Raw genomic sequence first — 20,549 nt, forward strand, 5'->3', positions numbered from 1 at the left:
ATGGATAAAAGACTTAAATGTAAGTAGTAAAACCATAAAAATCTTAGAAAAAACCATAGGTAGCAAAATATCAAACATATGTCATAGCAATATGCTTGCGGGTACATCTCCTAGGGCAAAGGAAACTAAGGAGAAAATAAACAAATGGGACTGCATCAAAATAAAAAGCTTCTGCACAGCAAAAGAAACAATCAACAAAATGAAAAGGGAGTCAGTCCACAATATGGGAGAACATATTTGGCAATGATACATCTGATTAAGGTTTAATATCCAAAATATATAAGGAAACTCATACAACTTAACAAACAGAAGACAAACAATCCAATTAAAAAACAGGCAAAGGACCTAAACAGACACTTCTCCAAAGAGGACATACATATGGCCAAGGGACATATGAAAAAATGCTCAAAGTCATTGACTATTAGAGAGATGCAAATTAAAACAACAATGAGGTATCAACTCACACCAGTCAGAATGGCTACTATCAACAAATGAAAAGTGCTGGTGAGGATGTGGAGAAAAGGGAACCCTAGTACACTGCTGGTGGGAATGCAGCTATTATGGAAAACAGTATGGAGTTTCCTCAAAAAATTAAATATGGAACTGCCATTTGACCAGTGATCCTACTTCTAGAAATATATCCTAGAAAACCCGAAACACCAATTAGAAAGAATGTATGTACCCCTATGTTTATATAGCAGCGCAATTTACAATTACTAAGATCTGGAAACAGCCCAAGTGCCCATCAGTAGATGAGTGGCAAAAAAAACCCAACTGTGGTATATGTATACCATGGAATACAATGCAGCACTAAAAATGAAGATTTCTTACCCTTTGAGACAGCATGGAGGGACTTAGAGAGTATTACGCTAAGTGAAATAAGCCAAATAAAGACAAGTATCACATGATCTCACTCATATGTGGAATCTAATGAACAAAATAAACTGATGAACAAAAGAGATCCAAAGACTAGAAGAATGGGTGGGTGAAAACAGATCAACCAAAGAACTTGTATGCATATATGCATAACCCATGGACACAGACAATAGAGTGGTGAAGACCTGGGGCGGGCTAGAAGGGGACGAAGGGGGACATATGTAATACTTTCAACAATAAAAAATTTTTTTTAAATCCCTCATTATTATGTCCATTTTCAAACTTGATATTTGGCTTTTTTACTTGAAAGACAACGGAACTAAACTTTCTAAAATAATTAAAAGGATAATACAGCTGGCTGTGTGTTAATCTACATTTAAAAATTTTTCTTACATAATGCAAAAAAGTTAAGAATATTGATATCCTAAAAACTAATTTTAAAATAACCTTTGGATATATACAATGTTTAAATATTTCTGGAAACTTAGAATACTGGTTTAAAATCTGTCAACCGCAGGTCCCAGCAGCTGGGGAGGCAGGAGGAGGAGCAGCAGCAGCCAGGCAGCCCAGCTCTCGAACTTAGTTAGGGTACTCAGTGCATGGCTGGAAGGCTCCCTAGCCAGGATTCCCAGGAGCAAGGCCAGCTCTGCCCAGAGGTTTCTAACTAAAAACCTGCAAAAGTGGAAACAAAGCCAAAAAAGGCAGCAGGATAGGACAAATTTGCAGACAAAAAAAAAAAAAAAAGGTGCAAAACAAAAGGGGAAAGGGAAGCAAAGGGAAACCAGTCTAGTGGCTAACCAAAAAACTAAGGAAGCTACCCGCAGAAAACAGAGAAACTAAAAACGAGGAGAGTCCAGACTCTGATGAAGCAGGGGAGAAAGCCAAGTCTGATTAACATCATTTACCATGTCTTATCAGTGATCCCTGTCTCCCTTCTTATACAATCCAGAGAAATAGTTTTATCAACTATTGCGTAAATACAAATTTTTAGTAGCTCTAGAGACCTTTTTTAGAAGGAAACTCCACTTCATCGCATTTTAAAAAAATATATATTTGTTATTGTTTTCAGAGAAGAAGGGAGAGGGAGAGCAATAGAAACATCAATGATGAGAGAGAATCATTGATCAGCTGCAGTATCCAAGGAACATACAAATCTGGAAGAGTGCCCTTCCCCAAAGCTAGGTTTTGGACCTTGTTGGAGAAGATATGGTTGCAATCTACTGGAGTGCAAAGTTGTTCTCCAGGTTGGGCTGGGCCAAAGAGGATGGTGGGTGAGCACACAATGGGAGTTAGGACACTGAGAACCTGACTGCCAGCAGCATCTGCATAGGAAGGGCCAGGGGAAACAACCATCTGTGACACCACAGGCATGCATGAGGAGCTAGGATGTTGACTGGTGGCTTTCCATCAGGAGACATGAGGTTTGGGGTATGCAATGCCCATGTCAGGAAAACTGATGAAGTGGTCACTAAGTTGGGGCTGTGAGCTCACAAAAATCTGTCCACTCGGCATCCACCTGAATGGCCATATATCTGTGCCACTTGCAGCCATGCAGTAGGAACAAGAAACAAAAACAGAAGCCCCTAGCTTGCGTAAAGTTCCTTAGGCATCCTCTATTGACAAAGCTTAACTTCACACAACATAGATGCCTGCAGGGTCAAGCCAATATTGCAGAGCAAGTTATAAAGAGTTGATTTAGAGCTGGAAGGGAATCTGATAACTGCCACACTCAATACTCAGGGATCTACATAAAGGATAAGGCATGACAGAAGCAATAAACTGTAAGTATATATTACATTAAATTTGACTAAAAGTTTCAAAAAAATCTGATTGGCTCACTGCTGTCACTTCTCCATTACACTCTGAAAATGGGTAAAAATAGCTCAGGCAGTTATTTAACAATATATTTCAGAAACTTCAGCTACCTACAGCACTATAAACTGTGGTTTCCAAAGAGAGAGTATACAATAAAGTACAGGGGCGTGGGGATATATTTTTACCTAAAACTCCTTTTTATTGAATTTATTGGGGTGACAACAGCTAATAAAATTACAAAGGTTTCAGGTGTACAATTCTACAATACATCATCTGTCTAGTGTATTGTGTGTTTACCACCCCAAGCCAAGTCTCCTTCCATCACCGTTTATCCTCCCTTTTCTCTCTTCTATCTCCCACACCCCCTTCTCTTAAAACTTTATTATTTAATAAACAGAGTAAACTATATAAACTGAAACTACATATGTATGCATAAGTGTGTATATATGACTTATAATTAAGCATTCCCATATTGAGGTTTCATATTCAAATGTTTACTAGAATAATACCCAATTAAAAGCAGTTTAAAGACCACTGATGTAGACCCTACCGTTCCCCATGGATTTTAAGTACATCTTTGCACCTACAAAGAGGCCAAACACTTAAGAAATGCAGATTTTTAAAAATTAGTGCAATAAAATAAAAAATTATGATTGGAGATCAGAAACAGATTTCTTCAAGTTGCTCTCATTGTAGGTCATACATATGTACTGATTACTTTTAAAAGATCCACGTATTACTTAAAAAATCTCAAACTAATTCCCACTACTGCTAAACAAAGAACACTAAAACATTTTTTTTTTAGTAAGGCTATTGTTATTTTTTTTTTTAGATCTTTATTGTTCCTATTATTACAGATGTCCCTCCCCCCCCCCCCCCCGCCCCAGCTCCCCTCCACCTGGTTCCCACCCCACCTCAGGCCCTCGCCACCCCACTGTCTGTGTCCATAGGTTCTGCATACATGCATATAAGATCTTTGTCCCATCCCTTCCCGCACCCCCATCCCCTTCCCCCCTGAGAATTGTCAGTCCACTCCATTTCCATGTCCCTGATTCTATTACATTCACCAGTTTATTCTGTTCATAAGATGTTTTATTCACTTGAATTTTAGATTCACTTGTTGATATGTATTTGTTGTCACTTTGTTGTTCATAATTTGTATCTTTACCTTTTCCTTCTTCCACCTCTTCTTAAAGAATACCCTTCAGCATCCTATATAATAAAAGCCTAATATGCTAAGTGTCCGGTTGACGGGTCCACCTTTCACCCAATCAAAGTGTAATATGCTAAGGCCGCTCAACCGCTCACTATGATGTGCAGTGACCAACAGGGGGCAGAGAGTTGACCAGCTGACAGTCACTATAATGTGCACTGACCACCAGGGGGCAGACGCTCTGACTGGTAGGATAGCTTGCTGCTGAGGTCTGGCCAATCGGGACTGAGTGAGATGAGCCAGACATGCCCTGGAGCCCCCTGCAGTACCTCCCCAGCTGGCCAACCTCCCGTGTCTCTGGCCCCGATCGTGCACCAGTGGGGTCCCTCAGCCCTGGCCTGTGCCCTCTCACAATCTGGGACCCCTCGGGGGATGTTGGAGAGCCAGTTTTGGCCCGATCCCGCAGGCCAGGCTGAGGGACCCCACTGGTACATGAATTTGCACACTGGCCTCTAGTTTCATATAATACTGGTTTGGTGGTGATGAACTCCTTTAGCCTTTTCTTATCTGTGAAGCTCTTTGTCTGACCTTCAATTCTAAATGATAGCTTTGCTGGGTAAAGTAATCTTGGTTGTAGGTTCTTGCTATTCATCACTTTGAATATATCTTGCCAGTCCCTTCTGGCCTGCATAGTTATGTTGAGAAATCAGCAGACAGTAGTATGGGTACTCCCTTGTAGGTAACTGACTTTTTTTCTCTTGCTGCTTTTAAGAGTCTCTCTTTGTCTTTTGCTCTTGGCATTTTAATTATGATGTGTCTTGGTGTGGTCCTCTTTGGATTCCTCTTGTTTGGGGTTCTCTGCACTTCCTGGGCTTTTAAGTCTATTTCTTTCACCAGGTAGGGGAAGTTTTCTGTCATTATTTCTTCTAATGGGTTTTCAATATCTTACTCTCTCTCTTCTTCTGGCACCCCATAATTTGGATGTTGGTACGCTTGAAGTTGTCCCAGAGGCTCCTTACACTATCTTCATATTTTTGGATTTTTTTCTTTTTGCTCTTCCGGTTGGGTGTTTTCTGCTTCCTTGTATTTCAAATCGTTGACTTGATTCTTGGGATCCTCTACTCTACTGTTGAATCTCTGTATTATTCTTTATTTTAGTCAGTGTATGCTTAATTTCTGACTGGTCCTATTCCTTTTCTTTTCCTTTCTTTTTGGCATTCTCACTAAGATCTTTGAAGGTATTAGCTCCTCGAAGGTCTCACTAAGTTTCTCGAAGCTTTCTAGAAGATTCTTGAGTAACCTTATAAGTGTGGTTATGAACTCTATATCTAGTAGTTTGCTTTCTTCCATTTCTTTCATTTGTGACACGTTTCTTTGTCTCTGCATTTTGGCTGCTTCCCTGTGTTTGTTTACCTTCAGGCCAATTAGCTGTGAGGACCAGCTGTGTCTACAGTGGAAGTGCTGCTGTGCAGGAGACACCCTTATGGGGCAGGACTTGCTTCAGTGGGGCTTTGGTGCTCACTGAGTCTGCCCCTTGAGTATGTCACTTATGGATGTTAAGAGTTGTAATCTGATATGGTCTCATACTGACCACTGGGTACACTGGCTCTTGAATCTCCAAGGAGGTGCAAAGTCAGCCATTGCCTGCGGCCACCCAGCAGGAGCTACAGAGAGATCTGCAGATTCCTCCTTTTTGTATGGGGTTTGAAAGTGCCCAGATGAGGCCCAGCTGTGAAGCAAGGCAGGCTGCTGCAGTGCTTGCCTTTGCCTTCTTTAGATAGCTTTGGGGCTCCCAGACCCAACTGCAGTTTGACAGGTTTTAGGCTGAGAAAGGACAGGCCATTCTTATGCAAAAGCCACTGCGCAGCTTGGGTAGGGTTGTAAATTGGGTGGGGTGGGGTCTCAGGGAGTCTTGAGGGCAGAGCAAACAGCAATGGTTGCCAGTCAGTCCTGCACGGAGAGGTCTGACTGCTGCTGCGTGTACCTCCGTCTGGAAGAAAGCTGCCCCCGCATTCCTGCCCCGATGCCTGACAGTCCAGTTTCTCACCATATGTGTCTGGGTCCACCAAAGTGTCGCCTGGCACCGGAGCTCAGGAGCACGCGGGAGCTTATATCGCCTCCCCTGATTAAAAAGTGGCACACTGGGTGCCAGCCCCTTCCATACCTCTGAACCGTCACGCCTCCGCACCTCCTACCAGTTTCAATGCTCTTTCTTCTTTATTTCTCTAGTTGTAGTTCTTCCACTCAGCCAGGTTTCCCATGGTTCTGGATGATAGTTGTCATGTATTTTAGTTGTAATTTTGATATGGTTGTGGGAGGCACCAAGTACAGGTCTTTACCTATGCCACCATCTTGGATTAACCAATTCATTGTTCTTCTTTCTGAAGTTTAGTTTCAAGTGATTAATATTGTAAATACCCTTTGTACCCTATAAAACAAATTTCCACAATCAGTAACCTATGAAAAACAATGTTTTACTTAGTTTGGGTTTTGCTTTTGCTTGTTTTGTTTTTTGAAAATTAAATCCTAGTTACTTGATTTGGGCAAGTTATTATAGTTATCTGTGCTTCAGCAGTCTCTATATATAAACAGAGTTAGTAACTACCTACTGAAGAGGATTGTTGATGATTAAATGAGTTTCTCTCTCTCTCCTTCCTCTCATACACTCACGTTTGCTTTATAAGAACTATATATATTTGATCAAACTGAATCCTTGCCTGCCCTGAACATAGGTACCACCCAATGTCAGAACTGAGATGAAACAAGAGTGGTCATAAGAAACCTAATTTCAGTTAGTAATGGACTCTTATGACCAGAAAACTCCTCCCTCCAAAAAACACCTATTCAAGGAAAAAAGAGGAGACAATCATTCAATGAAATTTAATTACTTGCCATTCAGTAAAATAAGGCCTGGCTCCTTCTTTTAAATAGCTCCAATGGGAATACAGTCATAACACAGAGAAGCTATGATAAAAACCAGAAAAATACACACCGTCCAATAAAAAAGGATGAAGCATACATTATTAAATCTATTCAGGATTACTATAGGAAAGCCTCATGAAAAATGTAATAATATACAATAATCTTATCACAGATTGAGGGAAAGAAATGTGTAGAAATGGGATTGATAAAAGAAGGAAACACTAAAGGAGAGAGCTACAGCCAAAGCAGAGGTATGGAAGCATGTGTAAACTATACTGTAAAAACAGACTATAAAGGCCCAATGCTACAAAGGAAGTAAGAGATATGGCTGCCAATCAGCCATGCTGGCATACTGGGAGTCCTTGAATATAAATAAGGCTATTAGTTAGCTTAAATTTTATTTTTCAGAGAATAGCATTTATGTAGTGTTTACTTATGTGATGGGCACCATGCTAATGTCTCATTTAATCCCCACAACCCTATGAAGTAGGTATTATCATTTAATAGGTTGAGAAACTGAGCCCATAGTTGAAACTGAGCAATGGGATTTCAGCTCATGGTGTCCAATCCAGAATCTGAACTCTTCAACATTGTGCTGCCTTTTGAAGTCTTTAAGGACAGAATCTGATACCTGTTTTTTTTGAAAAGATAACTGATAATCTTAGTAATAATACAGAAGAGGATAGGCTGGAGAAGAGAATAGAGGACAGAAAAGTACCTTCATTAAAAAAAACAGTTTTTGTTGAATTTTCTTGTTGAAGATCTAACCAGAAAAGGAAACAGTAAACAGTGAATGAGTGAATTTGGCGATTGGGCTGTGGAGGTGAAAGAAGGGGGAGCTAAAAGTGATTGAAGATTTAAAAACTTAAATTTGGGGGAGGTCGGGCTGTCACCAATACCAACAGGCTTTCTTTTTGGTGGAGGGTGGGGGAGTAGATGAGTTCAATATCAGACATGAATATCTGAGTGGAAGAGTTTCACAAGTGGTTGCAAGTAGGAGCCAAAAGCTAAGACAAGTGACAATGTCTAAAACAATGAACACGTGGAAATCCTATCCAGAGTGAGATACAGGGGATGCTGTCAGAGTAGATGACTACTTAAGATTAGTATGTAAAGCATGGGTTATCAACCAGGACAGTATGAGCCACTTGAGGGAGTCCTGTGGTCAGATGCCAAAATGGGTTAGGGAAAACTGTTGTTTCACTAATGAAGAGTGAAAAGAAGAAAACCACATTGAGGAAAATCTCTCTCTCTCTCTCTCTCTCTCTCTCTCTCTCTCTCTCTCTCACACACACACACACACACACACACACACACACAGAAATTTTGAATTTAGTCCTTTTAAAATATATTAATACTGGAGGCCCATGGGATCCCTCGGCCTGGCCTATGCCCTCACACAATCTGGGACCCCTCAGGGGTTGTTAGAAGCCCGGTGTAAGGGTTTGGCTGAATCCCCACACGCCAGGCTGAGGGACCCCACTGGTGCACGAATCCATGCACTGAGCCTCTAGTATGCATATAAGATCTTTGTCTAATCTCTTCCCGCCCTCCCCTTCCCCCTTTCCTCTGAGATTCATCAGTCAGTTCCACGTTTCCATGCCTATGGGTTGAGGTCTGCCCCCTGGTGGTCAGTGCGCGTCATAGCTACTGATCGAATGGTCGCTTAGGTTTTTATATACACTGAGTGGCCAGATTATTTTTTTAAATATATTTTATTGATTTTTTACAGAGAGGAAGGGAGAGAGAGAGTTAGAAACATCGATGAAAGAGAAACATCGATCAGCTGCCTCCTGCACATCTCCCACTGGGGGTACAGGCCCTTGACTGGAATCGAACCTGGGACCTTTCAGATGCTCTATCCACTGAGCCAGAACTGGTTTTGGCGAGTGGCGAGGTTATTATGACCACCTGATGTTTGTAGGCAAATTAGCTGTACACGGCATCGTATGGGATATGGAAGCTGAAGGCCTGTTGGAACACCTTTGCTGTCTGCAGTTACCAAGACAAAACGTCTCCAATTCGCACAGGAACACAAGGATTGGACAGTCGAGCATTGGAAAAAAGTCATGTGGTCCGATGAATCACGTTTCCAGTTGCATCATGCAGATGGCAGAGTGAGAATTTGGCGGAAACAGCATGAAAGCATGCACCCCACATGCATGAGTACAAACCTTCAAGCTAGTGGGGGCAGTGTTATGGTTTGGGGCATGTTTTCCTGGCATGATTTGGGCCCTTTAATTCGTGTGGAACAACGTCTGAATAGCACAACATACCTAAGTATCGTTGCTGATCAAGTTCATCCTATCATGTTGATGGTGTATCCCAATGGAGATGGCTTCTTCCAACAAGACAATGCGCCATGCTACGGTGCTCGTATTGTGTAGGAGTGGTTTCAAGAACATGAGGGAGACTTTACCTTGCTTAAGTGGCCCCCACAATCACCAGATCTCAATCCAATTGAGCACTTGTGGGATGAAGTTAAAAGAGCCATCAGGCAGCTGGTTCCACCATCATCAAATCTCACAGAAGTGGACAGTGCTATTCATCAGGCATGGTGTCAGATTCCTCGCATCACCTTTCAACATCTCGTGGAGTCAATGCCAAGAACTGCCGCAGTATTGAAGGCAAAAGGTGGCCCAACAAAGTATGGATGGGGTGGTCATAATAATCTGGCCATTCAGTGTATATAGACTAGCTAATAATTACTGTGTGCTGCCAGCAGGTGAAAGGAAGAGTGAGTGAAGACATGAGACAATAGAAAAAATATATATTGGTTTCTGCCCCTGGTTCCTGGCACAGAGCTCCTAAAACCTTTGTAATTCTGAAGTGCTAACACAAGCAGCATCTTGTTCTAATATTTGTCTTTGACCCCATTCCTAATGTAGGACTTCTAAAACCCTGTAAATTCCTAAGTGATAAGAGATAAAAGCATTTTTGTTTGTTGTGGGCCAGCATCCTGGAGAAGGAGTATTAATCACCAGACAACCAAGTCATTATTAAAAGCTTGGGAGTTTCAGTCCCATTCCCAATCCTCTAGAGCAGTGGTTCTCAACCTTGGCTGCACATTAGAATCACCTGGGAATCTTTTTAAAATCCTGATTTCTGGGCCTCATCCTCCGGAAATTCTGTTTCTTTGTTATGGGGTGGGGCCATAACATTAGTAACAAAGAATCAGAATTTCCGGAGGATGAGGCCCAGAAATCACGATTTTAAAAAGATTCCCAGGTGATTCTAATGTGCAGCCAAGGTTGAAAACCACTGCTCTAGAGATGGAAGAAGGGCTGGAAATGGAGTTAATAATTATGCCTATCTGAGCAAGCTAATAGTGTAGGGTTCACAGAGCTTCCAGGTGGGCGAATACTTCACAGGGAGAGGGTAATGTACCTCAACTCTACAGGGACAGAGAAGCTGCTGCCCTTGGGACTCTCCCAAACCTTGCCCTATCTCTCTCTCTCTTTTTTTTAAAATATATATTCTATTGATTTTTCACAGAGAGGAAGGGAGAGGGATAGAGAGTTAGAAACATCGATGAGAGAGAAACATCGATCAGCTGCCTCCTGCACACTCCCTAGTGGGTGTGTGCCCGCAACCAAGGTACATGCCCTTGGCCAGAATCGAACCCGGGACCCTTGAGTCTGCAAGCCAACGCTATATCCACTGAGCCAAACCAGCTAGGGCGTATATATCTCTTTAGCTGTTCATCTGTATTCTTCTTTTTTAATTTATTAATATTTAGAGATAGAGAAAGGGGGAGAGAGAGAAACATCATTGTGGGAGTGCAACATCAATCAGCTGTATCCTGCACACCCCCTATGGGGAAACAATTCCGCAACCCAGGCATGTGCCCTTGACCCATGCCCGGGAATTGAACCTGCAACCTCCTGGTGCACTGGAAGACACCCAACTAACTGCACCACACTGGCCAGCACCATTGTTTATCACATCCTTCTTATTTTAATTACTCACCTGTGGATGTTTTTATTGATTTTAGAGAGGGAAGGAGAAAGGGAGAGAAAGTGAGAGAGAGCAAGAGAGAGAAACATCGATGTGAGAGTGCAGTATCAAGTGGCTGCCTCCTGCATGTCCCCTACCAGGAATCAAACTCGCAACCTAGGTATGTGCCCTGACTGGGAAGCAAACCCCCAACCTTTTGGTGTACGGGACAATGCTCCAACCAAGTCACACCGGCCAGGGCTCTTTAATGCGTCCTTTAATAAAGTAATAAACATAAGCACAGTAAATCTTTCCCCAAGTTCTGTGAGCCACTTTAGCAAATTAATCAAACTGAGGAGGGAGTTGTGGTAACCTCAGATGTATAGCTAATTTAGTCAGAAACACTGTTGATTATCTGGGCTTGTGACTGGCCTCTGAAGTGGGGTCGGGGTGCGGTAATCATATGGGACTGAGCTCAACCTGTGAGATCTGTCTGACACTTCAGGTGACAGTGTCAGAATTGAATTAAATTGTAGAGCACCCAGCTGGTGTCAGAGACTTCTAGTTGTTACAGGAAAGTCCTCATATATTTGGTGACTAGTAGTGTTTTGTGAGTAGTAAAGCAGACTCACAGGGAAGAAACAGTAGGAAAGAACTGGGGTTTTCCCTACATAGGAAAGAAAAAAGTTTTTCCTTTACAGAAGACAACTATGGAGCAGTCACGCAGATAACAGAATCAGGAGAGCAGTGTAAATAAACTGAAGGGAGACAAACTTAATCCTCACCTAAAAATATTTTTCCATTGATTTTTAGAGACAGTGGAAGGGAGGGAGAAAGACATCAATGTGAGAGAGACACACTGATTGGTTGCCTCTGCACATGCCCAGACCAGGGCCGGGGATGGAGCCTGCAACCAAGGTACAAGCCCTTGACCAGAATCAAACCCAGGACCCTTCAATCCTCGGGCCGATGCTCTACCACTGAGCCAAACTGGCTAGGGCAAGGTCACAAATATTTTAAAATGCCAAGAGGGAGGGTTTAAGCTGGCAGCAACTTCAGCCTGTAACTGTGAGTCCAATATTACCATTATCTTCTGATTTTCCAAAAGAGGCCAAACATCCTCATTTCAACATAAAAACATGGCTTTTTAAATGCTGACAATGGACTTTTCTTTAACGTTATGTAGGCATGAAGTAGTCAGAGCTGTTGGATTGCTACTCAGGCCTACAGTTAATTAAGTATTTATTATAGATATGCCAAGCAAGGGACCTTTAAAAGAACATTTTATGTGTGGTGACAGACACAGTCCAAGCTGCAATGAAAGGTAAGAAATGATGGCAATATACCTTTCTAAAAAGTCTGGCTATAAAGATTAGGGAACAAGAGTTAAAGAAAGTATCTTTTAGGATAAGTCTCATAGGTAGAGAGAAGGGGTTAGAGAAAAGGGAGAAATCTAAACATAGATTATCAAACAGAAGAGAGAGAGAGAGAGACATGCGTATCTATAAAGGATAGGAATGATGGAAAGAAAACTGATGAAGACAAAGTGGAAAGGTTCTCCGAGGGAGAGAGGATCAAGTGCACAGAGAAAAAGATCCACTTTCCAGAAAACTGCCTCTTCTTTGGAAACCCAAGGAAGAAAATGAAAGATCCAGAGAAAATATAAGATGAAGATGATTTGGAAGAATGCATATGCCTAGATCTTCTTAATAAATTTTCAGAAAGAATAAACATTAGCTGGGTATATCTGTGGAACTGTGTGCATAAGTTTTAGTACTTAATATTTATTGTTCCTCTCATAAGGTACAATTTCTCTATTCATACTATATGCACGTCAAGTGCCATGCTTCCAGAGAAATAAAATTATTTTAAACCTCAGGTTCAAGAAAATAAGTTTATTTAATGTGGCTTAGTATGTAAGACAAGAGTAAGCAGCACAATTAAAAGTTTTACAAAATAAAATAAAATATATGAAAGTCTTCAGTAATGAATGGCTTTATTACATTTCTATAACAAAAGCATTCATTATCTTTGGGAAAGTACACAGAAGAAAAAATTCGAATGAGGAAAAATAAGAAAAACCCCTGTTTAAGAAGAAAATGTCAGAAGTATGCTTAAACTCCCTTACATCCTCTAGCAGTGATGCTGTTATATTCTAGATTAGAACTTGTCAAACTGTTCTTGAGCGGTAACTTTTCTGCTGTATAGATTAGGCTACCAGGTAAGATTTTGGGGGGAAGGGTGTCCCCCTAATTTTTTTTAAGTTTGAAAACTACTACCTAGATGACAAGAAACTAAAGAGTATTTTACTAACACCAAGATTAGTATTCTTTTATGAGGGAAAATTTCAGACCTAGTCCTCTTAAATGCATTAATAGCTAACATTTACTATGTACTTCCAGCATCATAATATGCAAAGTGCTCAGCACTCCGTGTTGTTTGTGTTTGAGACTCCCCCCACCCCAAAAATCTTTTATAGATCGTTTTACTTGATGAAAAAGCCTACACTCTAGATTCTTTCATATATAGTTTGCTTGACAGCCCATTAGATACTGTGAATTAAAGGCTTGGGATGCTGATGCTGGTTTTAATTTTAACAAAATTGTCTATTGCAACCCATCGCATGCTCCTTATAACTTTTTGTTGCTTTATCCTTGAAATAGATATGATATAAACCTTTGTTGGTGTTAAAAGAACTGATCAAAGACATAGTTATTTAAAATGATTGTTGTAATATAAAGTGACATTTTCATTTACACTTAAGAGACTACTTTAGAAACATGTTTGATGATAATAGCCTAGAATAATTTTAAAGCATTAATAATCCTGTAATTTTCAAGTCATCTATTGTCATTACTTTGAAAATAACATTAGCGATAGCCGGTTTTCCCAGTGGTTAGAGCGTCGGCCTGTACCTCAGTTGCTGGCTCAATCCGGGCCCAGTCAGGGCACATGCAGGTGGCAACCAATCAATGTGTCCTCTCACATCGATGTTTCTCTCTGCTCTCTCTCTCCCTTCTACTCTCTTTAAAAATCAGTGGTGCCTAAAGAATCACATCTCCCTGTGCCCACAAAGAGGCTGGGTTTGACCACTTGATGTAGCCAATGGGACAATGGCAAAGAGGACGCAAGCAGAGCCTGGAAAAGCAGCTGTGCCCTATAACTTGCTTTCTTGCTGTCATGAAAAGAAATCCAGACTAGAGGATAAGAGTGGGGCAGAGATGAGCCACTCTACAACCTAAATGAGGCCCTTCTACAACCCATTGGACAACCACAAGACATATGAGCTAGACCAGCAGTCGCCAACTGGTGGTCTGCAGACCACTGGTGGTCCGCGAGGTCTGAAAGGTTGGTGACTGCTAAGCTAGACCATTTGGGACCACTGAGCCAGACCCAAACAACCTACCAGCTAATTGCAGAACCACCTAACAGAGCCAAAGACTTGAGAATAGTAATAAAAACATTCATTCTTTTAAAGCCATTAAGTTTTGGGATAGTATGTTACATGGCAATAATGGATACAAACTACTTCAAAACAAAGCAAAGCTTCTAACATTCTGAACTTAATTTTATTTCAATACTAGAGGCCCGGTGCATGGATTCGTGCCCCAGTGAGGAACCTTGGCATGGCCTGTGGGGATTGGGCCGAAACCAGCAGTCCAACATTCCCAAAGGTATATAGTAGTGCACGAAGGGGCAGGCGGCCGGGGAGAAGCCCAAGCCTAGGTCAGGCGCCATGCCGCTCCCACTCATCCTGGTCCCTCTGTGCCTGCTGCCGCTGCTCAGTAGGCTTGCTGCCGCTCCACTGTGGTCTCTGCATGCCCGTCCTAGGGCGATGCCAGCACGCCCATGACCAAGAAGTGACCATGGGCTCACGCCCAGTCAGTCCCGATGCCAGTCACAATCCCAGTCTGGATGGGGAGGGATGCGCAGAATAGTGTCCGTGAGAGAGGCTCACGCCCCTGTAGCTGCGTTCGCCAGCTGTGAGCCTGGTGTCTGGTGCCCATCAGTCAGCTGAGCGATGCTCCCGCTATGGGAGTGCACTGACCACCAGGGGGCAGCTCCTGCATTGAGCGTCTGCCCCCTGGTGGTCAGTGCGCGTCACAGTGACTGGTTGAATGGTCGAACTTAGACTTTTGTGTGTATGTATGTATATATATATATATATACATATATATATATATAGCCCGGTGCACAAAATTCATGCACTGGAAGGGGGGGGGGGAGTGTTCCTCAGCCCAGCCTGTGCCTTCTCACAGTCCAGGACCCCTTGGGGGATGTAGCTGTGCACCAAGCGTCAGGTGGCCAGGGGGGAGCCCGAATAGGGGCCGGGTGCCGTGCCACTTGCGCTCATCCCAGCCTGCTAATGTGGAGTCAGAAGAGGCTCCAGCTGTGGCAGCTGTGCTCGCCAGCCATGAGTCCGGATTCTGGCTGAGCAGCGCTCCCCCTGTGGGAGCACGCTGACCACCAGGGGACAGCTCTTGTGTTGAGTGTCTGCCGCCTGGTGGTCAGTTCACATCATAGTGATTGGTCGTTCTTGTCGTTCTGCTGTTACGGTCACTTAGGCTTTTATTATATAGATCCCAAATTTGTAAGGGTGAGCCTTTAGGCAACGTAACCACATATTATTTACACTTACAAGATTAATTAAAAGTCCTTGTTTTGGATCCTAAACACTTTGTCTGATTTTTCTATATAATTTTTCATCCTGAGCCCTGACATTTTTCTGCAAGATGCCAGGTTGAACAGTAATTTCATTTCTTTCTTTTTTTTGTTTATCCTCACTCGAGGCTATTTTTCCATTAATTTTTAGGGAGGGTAGAAGAGAGAAAAACATCGTGAGAGAAACATTGATTGGTTGCCTCCTGCACATGCCCTGACCAGAGCCCAGGTGGGGGAGGAGCCTGCAACCAAGGTATGTGCCCTTGACTGGAATTGAACCCAGGACCCTTTGGTCTGCAGGCCAATGCTCTATCTACTAAGCCAAACTGATGAGGGCTACAGTTGTTTATTTCTCTGAGTGTTTATTCCCATTCTTCCCACTTTTTGGTTATACAAATTCATTCAAGACCCAATGTAAAAAGTGCTTCCCTTTCCTGCTCAATTTTTAGCTAAATTAAGTAATTTCAAAATGTTCTAGTTCTCTTACATTACACTCTATTATATTTATTACTAGATATTTTACTACCCAATACTGTTGCTTAACTATTAATATGTGCACCAGATTTTGTAAACTATTAGAAGGAAGGGACCACTCTTCAATTCTCTACAACTCCCTTAGTACTCTTACATTAAGAGGAATTTAAATATCTGGTTAAAAGCATCCTTTCCCTGGGGTTGCACTACTATCCAATGAATGTCTAGTGAAGGCAGTACAGCTAACACCTAGACAACACATTCGCATCAGGTGGGGCTCTGCTTTACCTTGGTGCAATTTTTGGAAAAATAAAAAAAATAATAAAAAATCTGGTTTAAATAAATAAATAAATAAATAAATAAATAAATAAATAAATAAATAAATGTAGTTGGTTGAATTTTAACAAATCTTCTTGGCCAAACAGTCTATGTACATAGGGACCATTAAAATTTTTTAATGTGACATATTAAGGGTGGAGAAGATATCTTTTTTTTAACCCACTGAAATGTACTTTGCAACTTTCAAAACAAAAGAGAAACAATGAATCAAATGGCTCTCTTGGAAAACAATACATAGTTAAAAGTTAAATGGGGTGTGTGACAAACATTAATGAAAAGCAAACTTTGAGGCTACTCACATACTGATTGGTTAATTTTAAGAACTAGATTTATGTGTGGGAATTGAGGAAAATATGGTAATTTCTCAACCTTGACAGAATTTCAAGGAAAATAAGTACAGTAGCAGTTTCATATAGTATTAATAACATATATTTTTAAAAATCCATGGCTTTGCAGGTCAATAACATAAAATATTATGAAGAGAAATTGCAGAATACATCTTCTCTTCCCCCATTTTAATTTAGACCCAAAAAAGTGTCAAGAATGAGGGGCAAGCAAAATTTGGCAAAAAAATTTCCTTTGCTAAAATAGGTAGAATGTGAAATTTACTATCGCCAGCATGCAGTCATACTAATTATGAAAACTTGGAAAATTATTTCCCCTGAGCATTACCTAAACTTTTCAAATTTAAATGACTTATTATTCCCTTAATACCTAAAGTAATTATCACTAATTAACAAGAAAGCCATCTTTTTCTTGTGATTTGAAGTGTCCTATAAATTAATGTAAGATATCCTCCAATATGCAAAAGACAAATGTCTGGTTTTTTAGGGAAAATGTTCAAGCATTTTCAAAATCCTTACCACTATAAGTAAAGCTAAGCAAAACATGCAAATAAAGGAATCAACATGTATCAAATAGATGAAACAAAAATATACACAGAAATATTTTAACTACATAGTTTAAATACTCTGTGGCTCCCTAATAGTTTTAATTTGATTTTTGTTTCTTATACTAATACGGCACAAAGAATAGTTAATATGGTACTAAGGTCTAGCAAAAATCGTACTTCCTCAGTAAAGCGTTCTGATACCCCAACCTGAAGTGCTACTACCTACTTCCTACTTTGAACTCATTGAAATTACCATACATAAAGTTAAATTATTCCTCTAAATCAGGCGTGGGGAACCTTGGGCCATTTGGATATTTATATTATTATTCGTGAGTCAGACAAAACTATCAGCTTAAAAATTAGCCTGCTATATTTGGTCAAACATTTAATTAACTCACCCCTAATGCTTTGGCAGGGCCAGACCAAATGATTTCAAGTGCCTTATAGGGCCAGACTTTCCCCACCCCTGCTCTAAATATTCACCAATAATTAACTAATTAATTAGACACAAGCATAGACTGGAATTATACAATGTAAAACAGAAAGCTATAGATTTTACATGGGTGGCTATGGAATGACCTCAAAGACACTATTTTGGGGGGAAAAACAAAATACAGTGTACAGTACGTCCTCATCTTTAATTTTTTAAAATATATTCTTATTGATTTCAGAGAGGAAGGGAGTAGGTTAAAGAGAGAAAAACATCAATGACAAGAGAATCATTGATCGTCTGCCTCCTGCACGATCAGGGATAGAGCCAGCAACCTGGGCATATGCCCTGACCAAGAATCAAACTGTGACCTTCTGGTTCATAGGTCGACGCTCAACCACTGAGCGACCACAGCTAGACTTTAAATTTTTTTTTAAAAGAAGAGCAAACTATTTCTGGAAATATGCATACAAAACTATTAGGTGATTATCTTTGTGGAAGGTGACTGGAGGTCTAGTGTGGGAAGGAGATGAAGTTTTTGTTGTACAGCCTTTCTTGGTGTTTGAATTTTTAAAAGTCATTTCAATGTACTACATTTTAAAAATAGAGAAAAGAAAATAAAGCAAGTTTATTAGTTAATGGTACACAACCTTTTGGCATGTCTTCAACTAACACCCTGAAGTGATATTTAAATCTTTCCTCACTGTTTTATATACCACTAGCTTCTCCTGTACCTTATATCCCCTGCTAACATCTAAACCAGTGGTTCTCAACCTTCCTAATGCCGCGACCCTTTAATACAGTTCCTCATGTTGTGGTGACCCCCAATTTCATTGTTACAAATTGAACATAATTAAAGCATAGTGATTAATCACAAAAACAGTATGTAATTATATATGTGTTTTCCGATGGTCTTAGGTGACTCCTGTGAAAGGGTCATTCAACCCCCAAAGGGGTTGTGACCCACAGGTCGAGAACCGCTGATCTAAACCTAGTCTTGCATTAAATGCTTTTTAAAAGTACAGAATTAAATTATATCAAAAGGTCAAATATCTGAATCAATTAGGACAATAATATGCTACCCTCTTTAACCTAGTAAAAGTGAAATGTTTTAGTAATTGCTTATAATTCCTGCTAAGGAAGTAGAAATTTTCTTGACCTTGCAAGCTCAGTGTGAATTTAAATATGGTTGAAGAGCGTTTACCTGGACCTGTCTAGATTAACTTCATTTCTAATAAAACTATATTATCTTAACATGAAAAGATAATAGTGATTAAAAATAAACCTCAATATATTTTTTCAATCTGTTCACTGTTTCTCAAAAGGGCCCTGTGGGTATTTAGGGAGAGGGATAAATTTCAATGAGTGGAACTGTCTGTTCACTTCAGAAAATTTAGCATCCAAAATCCCCAGTCACTGCAATGACCAAACAACTGAGCCCACATATTGAAATGCCCTCAAAGAAAAGAAACATAGAGGGAAAGTACTATGCCAGTTGAAAAGCACTGCTTATACAAACTAAACGATAAAAAGTTTAGGGATACACACACACACACACATTTCCACAACTGCAATTCAACCTCTTAAAACAATGATCAAGCCACCAGAAGATAAACGACCAGTAAAAGTCATAACTCACGTATTAATCAACCAGTCACCCAGCCCAGTATATAATACTATCAACAAACATCATACCTCTCCAAACGTCCTTCTTTGACTAATACAATAGCTGAACTTTTTCAAAGGAATATTTATTTTAAATCATTTTAGAACAATTCTTCTGTTGGAATGCTGTTTAAATTTCCCCCCAAAATAACCTTCCATCCGCTGTACTGCACTCATTTCAGAAATAAAGACACTGCCCTAGCTGGTTTGGCTCAGTGGATAGAGCGTAGGCCTGTGGACTAAAGGGTCCCCAGATTCCGATTCTGGCCAAGGGCACATGCCCTGGTTGCAGGCTTGATCCCCCCCAGTAGGGGGCGTGCAGGAGGCAGCCAATCAATAATTCTCTCTTATCATTGACTAGGGGCCCGGTGCACGAAATTCGTGCACTGGGTGTGTGTGTGTGTCGGGGAGAGTGTCCCTCAGCCCAGCCTGCCCCCTCTCACATACTGGGAGCCCTCAGGCGTTGACACCCATCACCGGTCCAATCGCAGGATCGGCCCCTTGCCCAGGCCTGACGCCTCCGCCAGAGGTGTCAGGCTTGGACAGGGGACCCCCATCTCCCCCTGATCACTGGCTCTGGCCCCCCGCCCAGGCCTGAGGCCTCTGGCCCAGGAATCATGCCTGGGCAGGGGACCCCCATCTCCCTCTGATTGCTTGCTCCACCCCCCGCCCAAGCCTGACGCCTCTGACCCCAGGCTTCAGGCCTGGGCAAGGGGACCATCATATCCCCCCAATCCCCAGCTCCGCCCCCCGCCCAGGCCTGATTTTTACCCTCATCACCCTCTGATCACCAATCACCAGATCGGCCCCTTGACCAGGCTGAGGCCTCTGGCAGAGGCGTCAGGCCTGGGCAGGGGGACCCCCAGCTCCCCGTGGTTGCAGGCTCCGCCCCTGCCCAGGCCTAACGCCTCTGGCCTAGGCGTCTGGCCCGGGCAGCGGGGACCCGCAGACTGCAGCGGCCCCGCGATCGTGGGCTTCGCTTTAGGCCCAGGCAAGGGACCCCTAGCTCCCAGGACTGCCAGCTTCGACCGTGTCCAGCTCCCATCGCTGGCTCCACCCCTACTTCCTGCTATCACTGTCCAGGGCGGCAAAGGCGCCTGATTCTCCGATCATGGGCTGGGGGGCAGGGCAAAGGCGGCCCCAGGGCCGCCTTTGCCCTGCCCCCCAGCTCTTAGCTCCCCCTGGGTTTCCGGATCACTGTCAGTGGCAGGGGGCTTCTTCCTGCTTTCCCTTTCGCCTCCCTGCATTGTGCCTCACATATGCAAATTAACCACCATCTTGTTGCAGTTAACTGCCAATCTTAGTTGGCAGTTAATTTTGCATATAGCCCTGATTAGCCAATGAAAAGGGTAATCATCGTACGCCAATTACCATTTTTCTGTTTT

General features: G+C 41.9%; 1 protein-coding gene and 1 non-coding gene across 2 annotated transcripts in view; one reads left to right on the top strand and one right to left on the bottom strand.

The window, feature by feature from the left end:
* The window catches only part of ZNF292 (zinc finger protein 292), a 74,933-nt gene that overhangs the window by 49,118 nt on the left and 5,266 nt on the right, over positions 1–20,549 (bottom strand). The window lies entirely within an intron of this gene.
* LOC132237845 (U4atac minor spliceosomal RNA) lies at positions 16,022–16,147 on the top strand. The gene has a single exon (XR_009453663.1). It is a non-coding gene; the product is annotated as a U4atac minor spliceosomal RNA (small nuclear RNA).

The sequence above is a fragment of the Myotis daubentonii genome, chromosome 6 (assembly GCF_963259705.1).
Source record: "Myotis daubentonii chromosome 6, mMyoDau2.1, whole genome shotgun sequence".
NCBI lineage: Eukaryota > Metazoa > Chordata > Mammalia > Chiroptera > Vespertilionidae > Myotis > Myotis daubentonii.